General features: G+C 36.6%; 1 protein-coding gene across 1 annotated transcript in view; it reads right to left on the bottom strand.

Annotated features, from left to right (window-relative positions):
- The window catches only part of LOC129241611 (uncharacterized), a 202,687-nt gene extending 186,546 nt beyond the window's left edge, over positions 1–16,141 (bottom strand). Inside the window, exon 1 of the mRNA XM_054878045.1 lies at positions 16,057–16,141. The gene's annotated coding sequence lies outside the window, so the exon portion shown is untranslated. The remainder of the gene's footprint in view (positions 1–16,056) is intronic.
- Between the last annotated feature and the right edge of the window lie 206 nt (positions 16,142–16,347).

Here is a 16,347-nt window from a genome sequence, read left to right as displayed (position 1 = left end):
TGAAAAATATTAATTAAGTGTCTTATAAGTCAGAAGTATTATTAAGTAGCAAAAGAAAAGCTATAATGGGCAATTCAGTTTTACTAAAACGAACTTCGTACGTTGCAATTTACTTGACTTTGACGATGATCGAAAAATACCCAAAATCAACGAGCTCTTTGATTTCACTTAAAATGCCAAGGTTTTCTATAAGTGACTTATTGTGTCTTTTCAAGTGTTAGAAAACCAAAAAAAAACATATGTGGAAAAAACTTAGTAATTATTAAATAATAAACAAATTAAAAATGGGTGGAAAACAACTAAACAAAAAGTTTTACTTAAAACAAAAAATTAAAAAAAAAAATTATTTCAAAACGGAAAAAAGATCTTCAAAAAAAAAATTAAATTAATTTGCACTATGTTCTAGTAAAGCGAATCAGTGATTCAGCGTTATTTTAGCGTCGCAAAACGCGAGGTACCTTCGTAAATTACCAAAAAAAAAAGAGGTTGTCTGTAAAGTCGGTTTACTGACGATAGTTTAACGTGACAACGTCATAAGAAAATATTGATGGAATGGTTGCAATTTTCAAAACAAAATTTTAATTTTATTTGTTTGATAGATATTTTGTATGGATATAGAGGAGGAGGTAAATGGAATTGCAATGGAATAGGTCAAGTTACATTTACACAAACGTGAAAAATGACGAAACATTTATCAAATTCATGAAAGATTTCTTCAATTTCGATTGTGCATCAGACGTTAATAAGTCACCAACACTAAGATGCACCATCATCGATTTGCCTTTTTCAAGACACTTTACACTCGAAACACTCCCTTTCATTTCCTATTTTTTCTATCATCGTCCTATTCTCAACAGAGAAATGGTTCATTACCATGCACACAGCAAGAAGGCATATGCAAATACAAATACGTGAATTTATATATGTACACATGCGCATATACATACATATATATGCTCACTTAAGTAGGAGAGAGCAAGATGTCAAACGTTGCCGTTCGTTTGCTTTGTTTGCTTTGTCGTTCGTTCCGCGCTTTCGCTTGCAGTTCATTCAAGGTAACGACAATGAGCAAGGTAACGGCAAATAAGCAAGGTAATGACAAATGAGCATGGTAACGGTAAATAAGCAAGGTAACGACAAATGAGCAAGGTAACGACAAATGAGCGAGGTAACACTAATGCGCAAGGTAACGACAAATGAGCAAGGTAACGACACATTTTTTCGTGCGTGCAGCCGGCGAAATCGAATTATAAGACATTATCACGTCAAAAAAAAACAGCGGTGGTATTTTCGAAAATGATCAAACATTTTGTTTTTGTAAAATTTATAACAAAAAGTTATATATAATTTTTAAAAGGAAAAAAAAAATTAAGAAAAAATTTGAGCGATGGAATTCGCGAAAGTGGTCAGTTTTTCATCAAAAGGTAATAAAATTAAATGCGAAATTGGTAAATTGTGAAAATATGTCAATTAGTCCCAGTTCTGTAGTTATTTAATGGAGAAAACTCCAATTGACTGAGAAAGTTTTTTTCTAATAGGAGCCGCTCGACGGCAGGCAATGACAAACCTCTGGGTGTATTTCTGTATGAAAAAGCTCTTCATAAAAAATCATCTGCCGTTTGGAGACGGCATTAAACTCCATTCCCTACATTTGTGGAAAAACATTAAGACGCACGCCACAAATAGGAGGAGGAGCCCGACCACGACTTACATGGGTGATTCTCCACGTAGCGCAGAATTCGGTTCATATTATTATTGGTTTACAGGTCAAGAATGAAATATGTATAGTGGGCCGGACGAAATGATTATAATTTTTGCGTTTGTTCAAACAATTTAATTGTAAACGCTGGTGTGTATTATATAGCTATTGACCAGCCATTCTTTACCAAAGTAAGCTGTTGAATTTGTAGGAGATTTAAATAAGACTTACCTCTATCGCTAGGGACCATAGGGTCAATGCGTGGTTTATTGCCAACCAGGTTAACCTAATTTACCCTTATATTGTATTTTTCAATTTTTAGTTGTTTAACAGTAATTGATTAAACAAATTATAAAAAAAAACTTTTTTCAAAACTATGAATGTCCATCGATTCTACTAGAAAAGTTTGAAGGATTTTATAATGGGAATATTTTTCTTCAGGTCATAAAATACATAAATAATTGGCGCCTACACCCTTTTTGGGTGTTTAGCCGAGGTTCTCCTCCTATTTGTGGTGTGCGTCTTGATGTTGTTCCACAAATGGAGAGACCTAGAGTTTTTAAGCCGACTCCGAACGGCAGATATTTTTAAGAGGAGCTTTTTCATGGCAGAAATACACTCGGAAGTTTGCCATTGCCTGCCGAGGGGCGACCGCTATTAGAAAAATGGTTTTCTTAATTTTGGTGTTTGGTTCCTCTGTGAATTGCGAATGTTAGTCACGCACCAACCCATTCGGCTACGGCGGCCAAGATAGACATAGCGCACCGAATAAAGATCCAGCGGCTACGTTAATTGGGTCATGTCGTCCAAATGGATACAAACGCTCCGGCTCTGAAAGTATTCGATGCGGTACCAGCTGGTGGTATTGTAGTATATTAGATCCCCATATATAAGTACATAGTCCATAATTTCTAATTTGATATACCCAGATGACATCTGTGTGTAAAAATAATTTTTCGCATAAGTTTTGGTACACCCGTTCACATGTTTTTGAATGTAATTATTTTTGTATGACTTTGTTAGTGTCATATGTAATATTTTACTTTATATTCGTATTTATGTATGCCTTTGTAGTAAATGGTTGAGGCTCTTGCATGTTGCTGGTAAATTGTAGTAATAATAATAAATATGTTTGCGGGCCATGTGTGTACATTTGTATACTTTTAAAGCAGTAGAGCGCATTAAATAGAATCATCGAGAGTACAAAATTAATTAAATATGCAATTTAATGCCTGAAGGGCCTGAAAATCGGTCAAGTATTCAATGAGAGTGTGCGTGTATGTGTGTGTGCGTGTGGAGACATGAAAATGACAATTGTGAAGCAACTCAAGTAATGAATAAGTAGCTACTTAGTTTTAGTGAAGTTAAGTACTTATGGAAAAGTATAATATATTTGATTAAAATGCTGCTTTTTGGTAATAAATTTAGAATCATAATTGTTATTGTTGTACAGCCTTTCTAAAGGAGAGGCATGGAGTAAAGAATGAATTAGAGACGGCTTGCAGTAGGCAGTAAGGAGTAGGCAATCCCATTTAGATTTGTTGTAATCCAGATATCCAAGGAGAACTGATTAAAAATAGATTAAAGGTTAGGTTAGACGATTGCCTCCAAGGAGAGGATAATTCGACAATTCCAAAGTTGTCTGTTGTAATAGCACTAAATGAGAAAACGGGAGAAAGCAGGAAAGAGAATTAAGAGAGAGTGAATGATCGATCTATGACTTCTCACGGTTTTTGCAATCGCTGATGATGAAATTCAACAGGCGGGTGATATCTAAACGAGCTTCTTCTGCACGCATAGTGAGAGTCTAAATACCTAAAATTTAACTTCGTATAAGCAAGACAACTAGTCGCGGTTGCTAATATTATGCCATATTATGCCATCATATCCCAGACAGTTTCTGTAAAAGAAAGTCGAAGTATTGCTATATATATAAGGGCCTCGACAAGGTTCCTCCATTTTCCTCTGTCATGCGTGAACCTATTGATTTCGTTCCAAGTTTGGTTAGTTTTGAATACGTCAGCTTCCAGATTCCTCCTTCCCTTCAGGTCAATGTAGGTCTGCCTCTATGGCGGCTGCCTTGAGGACTCCAGTCGATTGCGCTGCGGGTGATATCGGTTTGGTCTCTTCTTAACACATGCCCAAGCCAGCCTTATTTTTTTCAGGACTTCCACGCACATTGGTTTCTTGTTACAACGATTCCACAGGTTAGTGTTTGAGATAGTGCTGGGCAGGAAAATTCTTAATATTTAGCGGAGATAACGATTGGTGAAAACCTGCAACGTTTCAAGGCAAAGTCTGCAAGGTTCCAGGTTTCGCAACCGTACATACGAGCGGACTTCACGTTGGAGTTAAATATTTTTATTTTTGTGAGTCGTGTACTCGTAATAATCGTGGAGATCCACACAGCATTTAGAGCACCGAAAGCTTGCTTCGCTTTTTTATACGGTTTTCGATGTCTTCTTTTGAGCCACCATTAGTACATGTAATAAGAGCTGTAGCCCTTAAGAGGGTAGGAAAGGTGCCGCTCAAAAGTGCAGTCTTAGTTTCCGTTACCACTTGGAGTACGCTAGCAGCAAAACTGCTATTGCAGCTTTAGCATTGGCCAGAATAATGGCAAATATCGGCGGACTAAGGTAGGTACTAGCAGGAGTGGGGAGGTCTATCCTCCTTTATGGTGCACACTTAACAATAGCAAAACTGCACAGCGTAGGCCAGTGGCAGACACAATGGGATAGTTCAATAAAAGGCAGGTGGACCCACCGGGTCATTCCTTGCTTGAAAGAATGCATAGAGAGGTCAATTACTATCTTAAGCAAATCCTTAGTGGTCATGGATGTTTTAAATCATACCTTTATCACTTTGATCAAAAGAGCTAAACAGTGGGTGGTAACAAGCAGATGTTACTTCTCACGTTTTGCACCAGGACAGTATGGGACGTTAAGTGTATTGCTCAAACCACTTCCTGACGAAATTCTTAACCGTGGTATCGGGGGGATCGGTACTTTGACAGTTGGAGGTTCAGTTCGGGTTAAAGTCCCTCACTGACAGGATTAGGCTTTCCATGCAAAGGGAGTCCACGTCTGCGAGCTTAGCGTTACTGATTAGGGATTATTGCGTGGAGTTATTAAGATCTTCGAGCCGTCCATTTAGTACCCATGTTATTCCTTTAGTTTTAGGTGTAGCTTTGCTCATTACGACGTCCTAAATAATGTTAAGGAGTAGAGCTGGTAGGACGCAGCCTTACCGGACTCCAGTAGTGACTGGTAAGTAACCACTCAGTTCCTTTTTAGGCAAGATGCGGCAACTAGCGTTAGAGTATACTTATAGCTAGGATTAGCTCGATGATGAGTTTTGGTACACCTTTTCATGCCGGTGCATTCAAAGCTGCATGATGGTGAAGAGTATCGAACGTTCTTTGGAAATCGATGAAAATAAGGTAGAGAGGAGATCACCATTCTGCCGACTGCTCTACTATAACTCTGATGTCCGGTTTGTACACCTACCACAATAGAGAGTTAAGGCTAACTCCAAACTCAGGAGTATCACATTTGTCCAGAAAGATCTTCTGACCTATGGCTTATCCAGCGCTCGTTGAGTTTACTCTAAGCTCGTCGTCTCAGTTGCAGATCACATATTTTTAAAACTAATACAAAGCGTTTTTCAAGCCGAGTTCTGCAGAATTAATAATGCGCTCGAGTTGGTAAATATGACAGACCTCACTCTTTCAAAACGTTCTTTCCTTGTAAACGCTGAAACTTTGACGAGGCTTTCTGATAGGTTAGACACAAAAAGATTTCTTAAACTGGGCAGAGAAGTAGAAAACTAATACACAATGGACTAATAATGACGTCTGCAGAGTATCACATTTCCTTTGATCAACACTCTATGAAGGCAGTACAAAGAAGTTTCTCTAAAGCGAACAAACAGATTCCTATTCCGAATTTCTTTTGTGAGTGCCTTGCACTTCGAAAAACAATCTTCAGTATTTTTTGAATACCACTTTTTTGGGAACCTAGACAGTTTAGATATAGCCTTGCTAGAGAGACTGATTGTATTAATTATAAAAACGTAAGGGTTTGAGAACCGGTTGAATCTCTGTGGCACTCGAATGAACTATTTTTAAAGCCTGCCTAAGCTGATTTAAGAAAACATTATGGATCTATTGTAAAACGTCAGACACGAAAGGGAAGAGGAAATATGTTTTTGACGCTGATGATTTTCGCAAGTTACTCTCTTATAACTTCGGCTAGAGTTGAGTTTTTCAGAAACTTTAGGTAGAGCTGTAACATACCATATACTTATATATGTAAAGTATATGCATTTAGATACTCCCGAATAAATGCGAGCGATGCAATCTGCGTCATAGCAAGCAAAATGACGACACACATTCTGGCAAATCAATAGAAGAGAATGTACTGCTCGCAAGGATCCAAGCCGACAGAGGAACTCAGGCAAGCAGAACGTTCTACCTCGATAGCTGAAAGTCAATCAAAGTGGAGCAGCAGTCATCAAAAGGACTGTGCTTGCATAGATTGATCCCAAGGATTAACGAATGGTTCTATCGAAAACACGGAGAAGTTGTCGAGAATGCTTGGCCATTTATTGCAGCAGGTTCGCTAGAGAACGTGACGACCTAGCAAACAAACCTGATGTGTTCCTAACAACCAATAATCTAGTTTCACAAGTAGTTTCATAAAAACTAGGGGGATGCGCAAGCTTTTATAACACAAATTATCGTTAAACTTCGCTACATTAATTGGGGGCGAAGGAATGATGCAAGACAAACGCAGCACAACTGCCGTATTGATAAAAGGCAGTCAAACAGCGGACACATGCAATTGCTCACGACGGCCTTCAGCCGACTTGTGGATGAACCGTCGGACTTGAGGTGTTCTAGTGGCGTTAAAGCCCCACACTAACTAAGGGTCTCGATTGCTTATGCACGCCGTAAAAAAAAAACATGTGAGCTATGCTTTGCTGTAAGCTTGATTCTGGTTCTGGGGTTATACCTAAGTATACCATCGAATTCCTGGCATACGCTGCTCTGTTGCTAAAGCAAAGTACGTATGTATATGCGAAAGAGTAGTGCGAAAAATAATAACAATTCAGAAGATATAAAAATCAGGGAATATATATTTTTCAGCTTTGCTTTCCTGTTTATCCCGATTGGTGGAGTTTGGCACTCAGTAAACATACCCTATGATCAAAAACTACCGGGAATGTTTAATTTAAACGAACCGCGCATGTGGGAACCGGCCCATATTTTTTCCTTATGTTGGTAAGACTATAAGACACACATCTGGCACTTTTTAGCGCCATCGGATTATTAGTGTCTGCCTGGCCGGACGGAAATATGGGTAAACAACGCTTGGATTTTGCATGATAATAACGCGCCATCGCATCGAGCCCAAATTGTGCTAATGTATTTGACCAAACACTAAGTAAATACCATCGTGCAAGTACCGTATTAACACTTCGTGGAAGGAGATTTCAGTCGATAAAGAAGATCAAAGAGAATGCGACGAAGGAGCTGAAGGCCATCCCTTCGTCGGCCTGCCAGGGGTGCATGGAGGACTGGGTTAAACTGGTAAATAATTGATTAATTTGGTTGATGCGGAGTGATAAATTAATTCAAAGTTCTATAGCAAAAAACAAAAAAAAAAAACAGTCCCCCAATTGGTTGAGTCTTTTTTGATTTGTTGCAGCTTGAAAATTAATTTTATGATTTTTAACACCTTCTGGATCATAGGCGCATCGTTTTTTGTAAGTTTATGCAATTTATGTCCTTCTAGGAGATATAACTGCTAAAATACAAAAATCCCTGCTAAAATTTTGAGACTTTATTTGTTAAGATCTGGAGATACACTTTTTACACAGCAATCAAAAGTTGTATTCCAAAGCTTTTTTAAAACCTGTAAACCCTTTTACAACCAACAACTAAACTCAAGTATTTTTTTAGGTTACACACAAACACAAGTAAAAGCTTCAGCTGGCTGTGGAATTAACTACAAATCATTGTCGTTTCCCAGAAACATCTAATGGTGGCAAATTTTGCATGCTTCCACAGTTACGGCCAAGAGTCGTGGTGAGCGGGAATGCAAATGACCAGCAATGGCGGACATTTCCGTGTCCAATCGTCATTGTGGTAGCCTGAGTACCTACTTTGTACGGATTTATATATTAAAATGTGGCGAAATAGGTACCAAGGTGTATGTATGTGTGTGCATATGTGTATGTGGGAATTGGCGAGTAAGTGCTTGCCAGCGTGCAGTGGAAAATTAAGTACGGTTGGTGAGTGGAGCCGCCACCACCACCATAACCACCTGTATCTGTGTGAAAGCGAACAGCTGCGCGCACGTGAACTAAATAGAAAAGTGAATTTCCGGAAAGGGACACTAACACTGTAACTGAGAAGTTTCGGAGGTGCGGCGCGAAATGAAAAGAAAATCAATAGTTTTACTTTTTTACAATACCAGAACCTTTCATTGTCCACAACTCACACTTCACGCTTGCTGAATAACTTTGGTGGCATTAGAAATGGAAATTAACATTTTTCACTTGTCAAATGAGAAAATGTGAAGGAGCCAGCAGCAGCGTCGAAATCGATATGTGGCAATTGTTGATGATTGCTAAAGTGCCTGGAGCGTGCCAAGCAGGTATGCGTTCGTACTCGCACACTCTGCCATTGCACCGCAGGTGGTTTATACGGAAATCGATGAATCGCCTGCTGATTGACAAAACCAATTGAATTTCTATGCACTCGCCACATTGATTGGACAAGTGCAAGAGGGTGGGCTGAATGCGACCTGCATTGGCCATATTGAATTAATGATGAGTACTAAATGCATATATGTATGTTTATGCATGCATATCTAGTGGAACCAGTTGCTTTGGCGATCACGTATATGCGAGTAAGTACTTAGTGCAACGGTGCAATCGTATTACAAAGGACTCAGAAGTACTTATAATAATGTTGAGAATGTAAGAAGGCATAGCGCGGTGGGCGTAGTGCATTGCTATAACTGACAAGCTTAGCCGTAAATGAGTCACTTATGCCACACATATTGTGGCAGTGTGTTGTAATTGCGCATTTCCCGCTATTGCATTACCACTGCTATATTTACTTCATAACACAATAGTTAAGTGCGTGGCATTCAAGCGCTCTGTAGCAAATGGGATTGTAAGAATGCAGAGGAAATGAAATACTTGTAAGCTGCTCTGGGTGCGTTGAAATAATTAAGCTCTGCTTTTTAGGTCATTTGGTCAAGGTGAGTTGCTCAAGCAGGTTTCAGGTTACAAGCTAAGCATTTGCTAAGTATTTGCAAATTAAGCACACCTGGGGGAGTAGATTTTCAAAATAGTCAAAGGAATGCTGTGAAAGCATTACAGAGAACAATGCATTTGATAAGTCACTTTTTATTACTAAGAAGCTGATGCTCAACAAAGCGGCGGGCAAAGATGGCATACAGCCGGAACTAATAACAGCCGTCCCGCAAATATCAGCGGAAATTCCTCATCCTTACATCACTGCCGTCTAGAGCAATGAAAAGCTGCCCCCGTCCGGGACAAAAGGCATCATAGTGAAGCTGCCCAAGACAGGCGACCTGCGTGACTGTGGCAACTGGCGAGGAATAACCCTATTTAATACCATCTACAAAATTGTAGCCGTAATCACACAAAGCAGGCTCACAGATATCAAACTTTTCTTAAGAGACGAGCAAGCTGGTTTTCGCCCTCGCCGAAGCTGTGTTGACCAAGCCAAAACACTTCAGATTATAGTAGAGCAATCAGTTGAGTAACGCTTCCCGCTCTACATGCTGTTCGTAGACTTTAACACTAACAAACGAGATCAAAACGGCTGGCACTGAGTAGAAAGGGAGTACGCGCCAAGATAATCCGCCTCAGCAAAACCCTCTACGAGAACTCCAAGCTGGCAGTGCTTCACAAAGGCGATATCGAAGTATCCATTCACTACTAACGCAGGCGTAAGTAGTAGGCGGTGGAATTCTTTGAAAGCTTCTGCTACCTCGACTGCACCATCACGGCAGATGGTTTTCTTTTCGTTATTTTGAATACTTATTATTATTTATTTGAACTATAGTTCATGGTCCAACAAAAGCCATATATATAAATTGCAAACTTTGTACAAATATTAGAAAAATTGTACAAACTAGGCTTTTATTTATCATTTAACCAAATTTTTTGGCATGCACGTTTACAGTTGTTGAATTTTTGTGTACTAAAATGCAAGTTCGAAGTTTCTAAAAAATCGGTTTAATTTTTTTTTTTTTTTGTTTTCTTTGAGGACCTTATGTATGCTCTATGTTCTGAGTACGACCACTAGGTGAAATGGTAGAAGTGCCGGTCTGGCACTCCTCAAGTAGCACTAAAGCGCCGTTTTGATTAAGTTACCACTGGTTAAGTATACTTTTAGAAGTGTGCAAAAAGAAGTACTAGCAAAACATGCCATACATTTGCTCCATGAAATATATTTACGAAGATTCCTTTTATATAGAGAAAATGGTCGAACACCTTCAGGAAAGAAATTATAAAAAATAAGGCATTTTGCAGCAACTTCAAACTTGCACTTATGTAATTATATTAAAATCGAAGCGAAGGGAGTGTAAGATTACGAACAATTTCCTTAAAGAATTTTTTTTTTGTTAGTCGAAAAGGACCCAGAATTAAAAAAAATTTGTCACTTAGTAAAGGGTGGCTAAATTTTAAGGGCCGATGTTGAATGTGAACCACAACTAAACGTCAACGACACAGTTGGACTTTTTTCTTTGGAGTTATTTGAAAGAAAAGGTGTACGTCGATAAGCCAGCAACATTTTAAGAGCTAAAGGATGAGATAATTCGGCACATTAACGGCATAGGAACTCAATTATGCCTCAGCGTCAACGAAAATTTGGACCATGGGATGGAGGAGAGCCACCGAGGCCGCGGCGGCTGTTTGGCCGATATTTTATTCCATACATAATTGAGCCATACTAATATTATCATAATAATAAGAAATGATAATAATTTCGTAAAGAAATTGTATTTTATTCAAAATCAACACCGGCCCTTAAAACTTAACCACCCTTTATTATTAAAAGGAAAGAACAAAATTATTAAAAAAATTTCATATTTTAATTTATTTCTAAGCAGAAAAGGACCTAGAAATCATGTTTAAAAAAATATTCTTGAAAATTTCTTATACCAATTTTTTTTGAGCAGACGAGAAGCCAGAAATTAAATTAATGTGATAAAGTTAATGTGTCCTTCAGTATCATTTAAGGATTGGGAAGAAAAATATTACAAAAGATTTCTTATTTACATTCGTGTTTAAGTGAAAGGACTCAGAAAATTTTAAATCAAATTTTAAAAAAATTATTCTTCAATATCCTTAAAGAAGAAAGAAGAAAAATAGTGCAAAAGTTTTCTTATTTCAATTTCTTTTTAAGAAGAAAAGGACTCAGAAATCATATAAAAAAATATTTTTGGATATCCTTAAAGCGGAAAGAAGAAAATTATTATAAAAATTTTCATATTTTTTCATAATTTTTAAGCAGAAAAAGACTCAGAAATCAAACTAGAAAATAAGACCTTGAATATCCCTAGAAAAAAAGGATGAAAAAAAAATATAATTATTATATAATTTTTTTTGAGCAGAAAAGGACTCAGAAATCAAATTAAAAAAAAATATTCTTCAAGAAGAAAGAAGAAAAATATTAGAAATATTTTTTTAATTTAAATTTCTTTGTACGCACTCAGAAAAAATGTTCCATGAACACCCCTGTAGAAGAAGGAGCAAAAATAAATATGAACAAATTTCTTATTCCGATTTCTTTTACAGAAAAGTTCTCAGAAATCAAGTTTAACAAAATTATCCCTGACCATTTTAAGAAAAAAAAGAAAAATATTACGAAAAATTTCTTATTTAAATTTTTTTCCAGCAAAAAGGACTCAGAAATCAAACGTAAAAAAATGTCCTGGAATATCCTTAAATAAGGAAGAAAAATATTATACAAAAATTTCATATTTCAATTTTTTTTTAGCAGAAAGGACTCAGCAATCAAATAAAAAACAATTGTCCTTGAATATCTGTAGAGATATCCTTAAAGTGGTAGAAAAAAATTAGTACAGAAGTGTTCTTATTTAAATTTCTTTTTAAGCAGAAAAGGACTCAGAAATCGTATTAAAAAAAATTATCCTTGAATATCCTTCAAGAAGAAGGAACAAAAATAAATACGAAAAGTTTCTTATTCCAAACTTTTTTTGACGGAAAAGGACTCAGAAATTAAATTTAAAATTAAAGGTCCTTGAATATCTTTAAAGAAAAATAATGAAATATTTTACGAAAAACTTCTTATTTCAATTTTTCTCAGCAGAAAAGGACTTAGAAATCAAATAAAAAACAATTGTCCTTGAATATCCTTAGAGAAAAAGGAAGAAAAATGTTGGGAAAAATTTCTTATTTATATTTTTTTTAGTCGAAAAGTTCTCAGAAATCAAATTTAACAAAATTATCCTTGAACAAATTTAAAGAAGAAATAAAAGTTTTACGAAAAATTTCTTATTTAAATTTTTTTTTCAACAAAAAGGACTCAGAAATCAAATGTAAAAAAATTCTGTGAATATCCTTAAAGAAGAAATAAAAATATTACGAAAAATTTCTTATTTCTTTTTTTTTTCAGCAAAAATGACTCAGAAATCAAATTTAAAAAAATGCCCTTGAATAGCCTTGAAGAAGAGAGAAAAATATTACAAAAAATTTGCTATTTCATTTTTTTTTTCAGGAGAAAGGAATCAGAAATCAAATTAAAAAAATGTCCTTGAACATCTTTAAAGAAGAAAGAGAAATATTACGAAACGTTTCTTATATCAATTTTTTTGAGCAGAAAATTAATAAAATTAAAAAAATTACGAAATATTTCTTATTTAATTTTTTTTAGTAGAAAAGACTCAGAAATCAAATTGAAAAATAAGTCCTTGAGCATTCTTAGGGAAAAAGGAAGCAAAATATTACGAAAAGTTTCTTATTTTAATTACTGTTTCGAGCAGCAAAGGACTCGAATATCAATTTCAAAAATATATCCTGGAGTATCCAGAAACATTTAATGCCACTATTTTGTACAAAATGAACAGTATCGGCGTAGTGAAACCACAAATGTACTTCAACTACAGATTAATCTCATTTGCACGTTTGACAAACGCGATAATTACCTTGAGGTCATTAGCAAATTTACTACGCTTGTAGCAATAAATTTAAAGAGCAACGCAATTAATTACACCTAAGCTGAATGTGAAACGCCAAACATTTCAGTGCAAGCTTTAAAATGTGAAGTAGCAGAGAAGGGCATGAGGCAAATAGCAGAAATTCATGAAATAAAGCATTCGAGCACTTCTCCGAGTACCGTTAGTAGATAAACACAAATAAATTTAAGCAATGTAGGTAGAGTAGCAATACAAATGCCAGCTAATTTATTTACATACGAAGTTTAGTATACGGTTTGCATTTGCTTGCGTCATAACACTGAGTGAAATGTCAATGCGAGGAGACAGATAGTCGTCCAACCGCTAATATTTGCCACAAAATGGCGTAAACAGAATTATACGCACATGTGGATGTATTTATATGCGCAAACGCACACATATGCACATATAAATTGCGCTAAATGCTAGCATAAATGGCAATAGGCCATAAAGGTGCTTTGGGGTTTGCATACTCACACACGCATAACATCATGAAGGGAGAACTTGCGGTTTTATAACTATATGCATGTGAGTATGTGAGTTAATTTCAGCGTATGCCCGTGTGTTTTGTAGAACTCATAGGAATTAATATAAATACGCGTGTGTGTGTGCGTGTGTGTGCTGTGTGCCTTATCGCCTTAATGTCACTTTGGCTTTGGTATTGCATTAATTATTTGGCATTGGATGTGTTAAAATCAAATGAATGGACCACATACGAATTGACAAATAGATAAATATTAAATGAGCGATCTACTGGGAGATGTAGTATATTTAGCAAAATAAGAAAAAAAAAAACCAGGGTATTCCATTTATATATGGCACTTGCGGCTTTGAATAATGAAGTAGTGAAAAATGCTTTTATTTCGTTTAACGCCGGCCAAAATTATATTCCATTCAATGCGGCATATTCAATCAATTAGCATAGAGAATTCCGGGGAGATAGTCACTGCTTCCAGTGATGCACATTTGGGCTCTTTCTTCTGCTGCATTTTGGAGCATTTTTGGAGTTATGGCGCTAATTTTTGTTTTTTAATTATTAAACCCAACGACTACGGTTGATGCGATTTGGCGCATCGAGAAACTGCTTTACGAATGGATGACTGGCATTTTGGTGAAAATCCCAAAAAAAAAGTGACCTGTTCGTTTTCAAAAACTAAAGAGGCCTCAGACTCATCAGCATACCATCCAAAATGTTGTCCTAAATCCTGCTTAATAGAATACAAACGCACCTTGAACTGCAACTACGTAAACAACAAGCCGGGCTTCGCACTAACAGGCCATGCTCCGATCATTTCATCACTCTCCGCATAATATAAATAGCAATGAATGGAAGACAGTAGTACTGCGTGATCTGTCAAAAAACCCTACTGGGAAAAGTACCTCCAATCTGATCACCCTTTATATATACTCCTGTTATGCTCTTCATGACACAGCAACGCATGAGGCACAGCTCAGTTTTATTTTGGAGCTGGACCAAGAACGGCAAGAATTTGTTAAGTGCCACGGCGTAGGAAGGTTCAGCAATAGAAAATAAATGCACCAGCTGAATAAAAAGCTCGTCCCAATGGAAGAGTTCAGGAGAGCCAAAACCAAAAAAGCTCGTCCGAATGAAAGAGTCCAGGAGAGCCAAAACCAAAAAAGCGCGCTCGATCAAATGTCAAGGTTTTGCTCACTGTTAAATAAGAAGTATCACCTTGAAGTTATGCGCCATTTGCATGAAGCAATACGAGAAAAATTCCCGAAATTGTGTAAAAAAAAGCATGGCTTTCGCATGATGACAATGCACCTGCTCACTCATTTTTGCTTGGGAGGGATTATTTGGCCAAACACAATACCGTTATCATACCTGCGACTTCTTTCAGTTTCCAAGATTGAAGAAACCAATGAAAGGACGGCATTTTGCGATGATTGAGAAGATATAAACCGAATCGCTGAGAAGAATCAAAAGAACCAGAACTGTTTCGAGGATTGAAAAAAACTCTAGCACAAATGTATTAAACCTGAGGGGGACTACTTTGAAGGAGACAAAATAGAAATTGATGAATAAATAGATATTTTTTGAGAAAAATTAAAATTCACCTTATTTTTTGAAAACATCTCATACCTTGTTGAACGAATTCAATTCACTAGATCGGTCCAATCACTTAACTTGCTTAAAATGAATTAGAATTCCCTTGTATCTGAACGTCATTTCTTCCTTTTTGCTGCTCGTCTTTGGAAACCTCCCTCACAAAAGTTCAAAACTATTCGAAGCACATTGCGCTTTGAAAATGAGCTCGTGCACTATTTTACTCACTAAGTTGTTAATGTGTACAAACACATATATTTATGTTCTTCTAATGCTTCCTTGATCTTCTCCTTTCATTTCCACTTCCACATTTTTACTACCTACTCTTTCCCTTTGTTAATTTTTTTTCCTAATGCCCCTTTCAAGCTTTTAGAATTTTACTCAAGCACTGTAAAATAACTTATGGTTGCGTGTTTGATTAATAAATAAGTAAATAAATAAATAATGGATGACTGCGCTATGTATTTTCACCGGTACGCATGCCGAGATATTTTCGAAATAAAATTTTACGATTTCCGGGTCTTTGCGGCTGTGTAGCGGCTCATGGTTTCCAAGAGGAAACAGGCGGTACAACCACCGCCAATAGTGTAGTCAGCACTCAAGTACTAATTATAGGTGGAACAGCTTATTTAGTATTTATATGTATGTACATATAGGAGTACTGTACATTAGCATGAAAGTGGTGACGTGGCTGTACACGCTATTATGCACAAAGGTAGGCTACGCAATGACACCACGCGACCATTCCACATCTCCATATATGCCACGAATGAAGCTATTTAATATAATATTACTAGCCGTTTTTTGTTTGCATGGAAATTTATCGATTAATCGATTAAGCCGCGTTGACGTGAAAGCTTTATTTTTAATTTGTTGCGTGCAACATTGCCAGGAACTTTCGTTGCTTGTATCCATTAAAATATACTTTGTATGTATAACGCACGTGTGCAAATACAAATGCATGTGTGTAAGTATTTATATGTGTATAAAAGAGTATTTGTTGGTGTAAATTCAGGTAAGTGAGATACCCCAACTTTGACACTCACCGGAGTGGCCACACAGCCCAGTCAAGTCAAGCGATTGAAATTGGTTTTAAGGTTGCGCTGTAGCAGACATCTGTGTCCTGTTTCTTGTTTGGCTTCTTGTAAATGTAAGAATGTTTAAACTGAAAGAAAAGAATTTTAAATATTTAATAGATATTATTGCATGTATTTCATTACTTAACAAATTTCATATGAAGGAAAAATAAATATTGGTAATAGCTGTATCTTCCAACGTTCCCCGCATTTTGCTATTCTGTTCCTAAGTGATTTCTATGTCGAGTGATCTAAGTGTTT

The sequence above is a fragment of the Anastrepha obliqua genome, chromosome 3, assembly GCF_027943255.1.
Source record: "Anastrepha obliqua isolate idAnaObli1 chromosome 3, idAnaObli1_1.0, whole genome shotgun sequence".
Lineage (NCBI taxonomy): Eukaryota > Metazoa > Arthropoda > Insecta > Diptera > Tephritidae > Anastrepha > Anastrepha obliqua.
The sequence above is the reverse complement of the archived record's forward strand: the minus strand, read 5'-3'. Positions and strand labels throughout refer to the sequence as shown.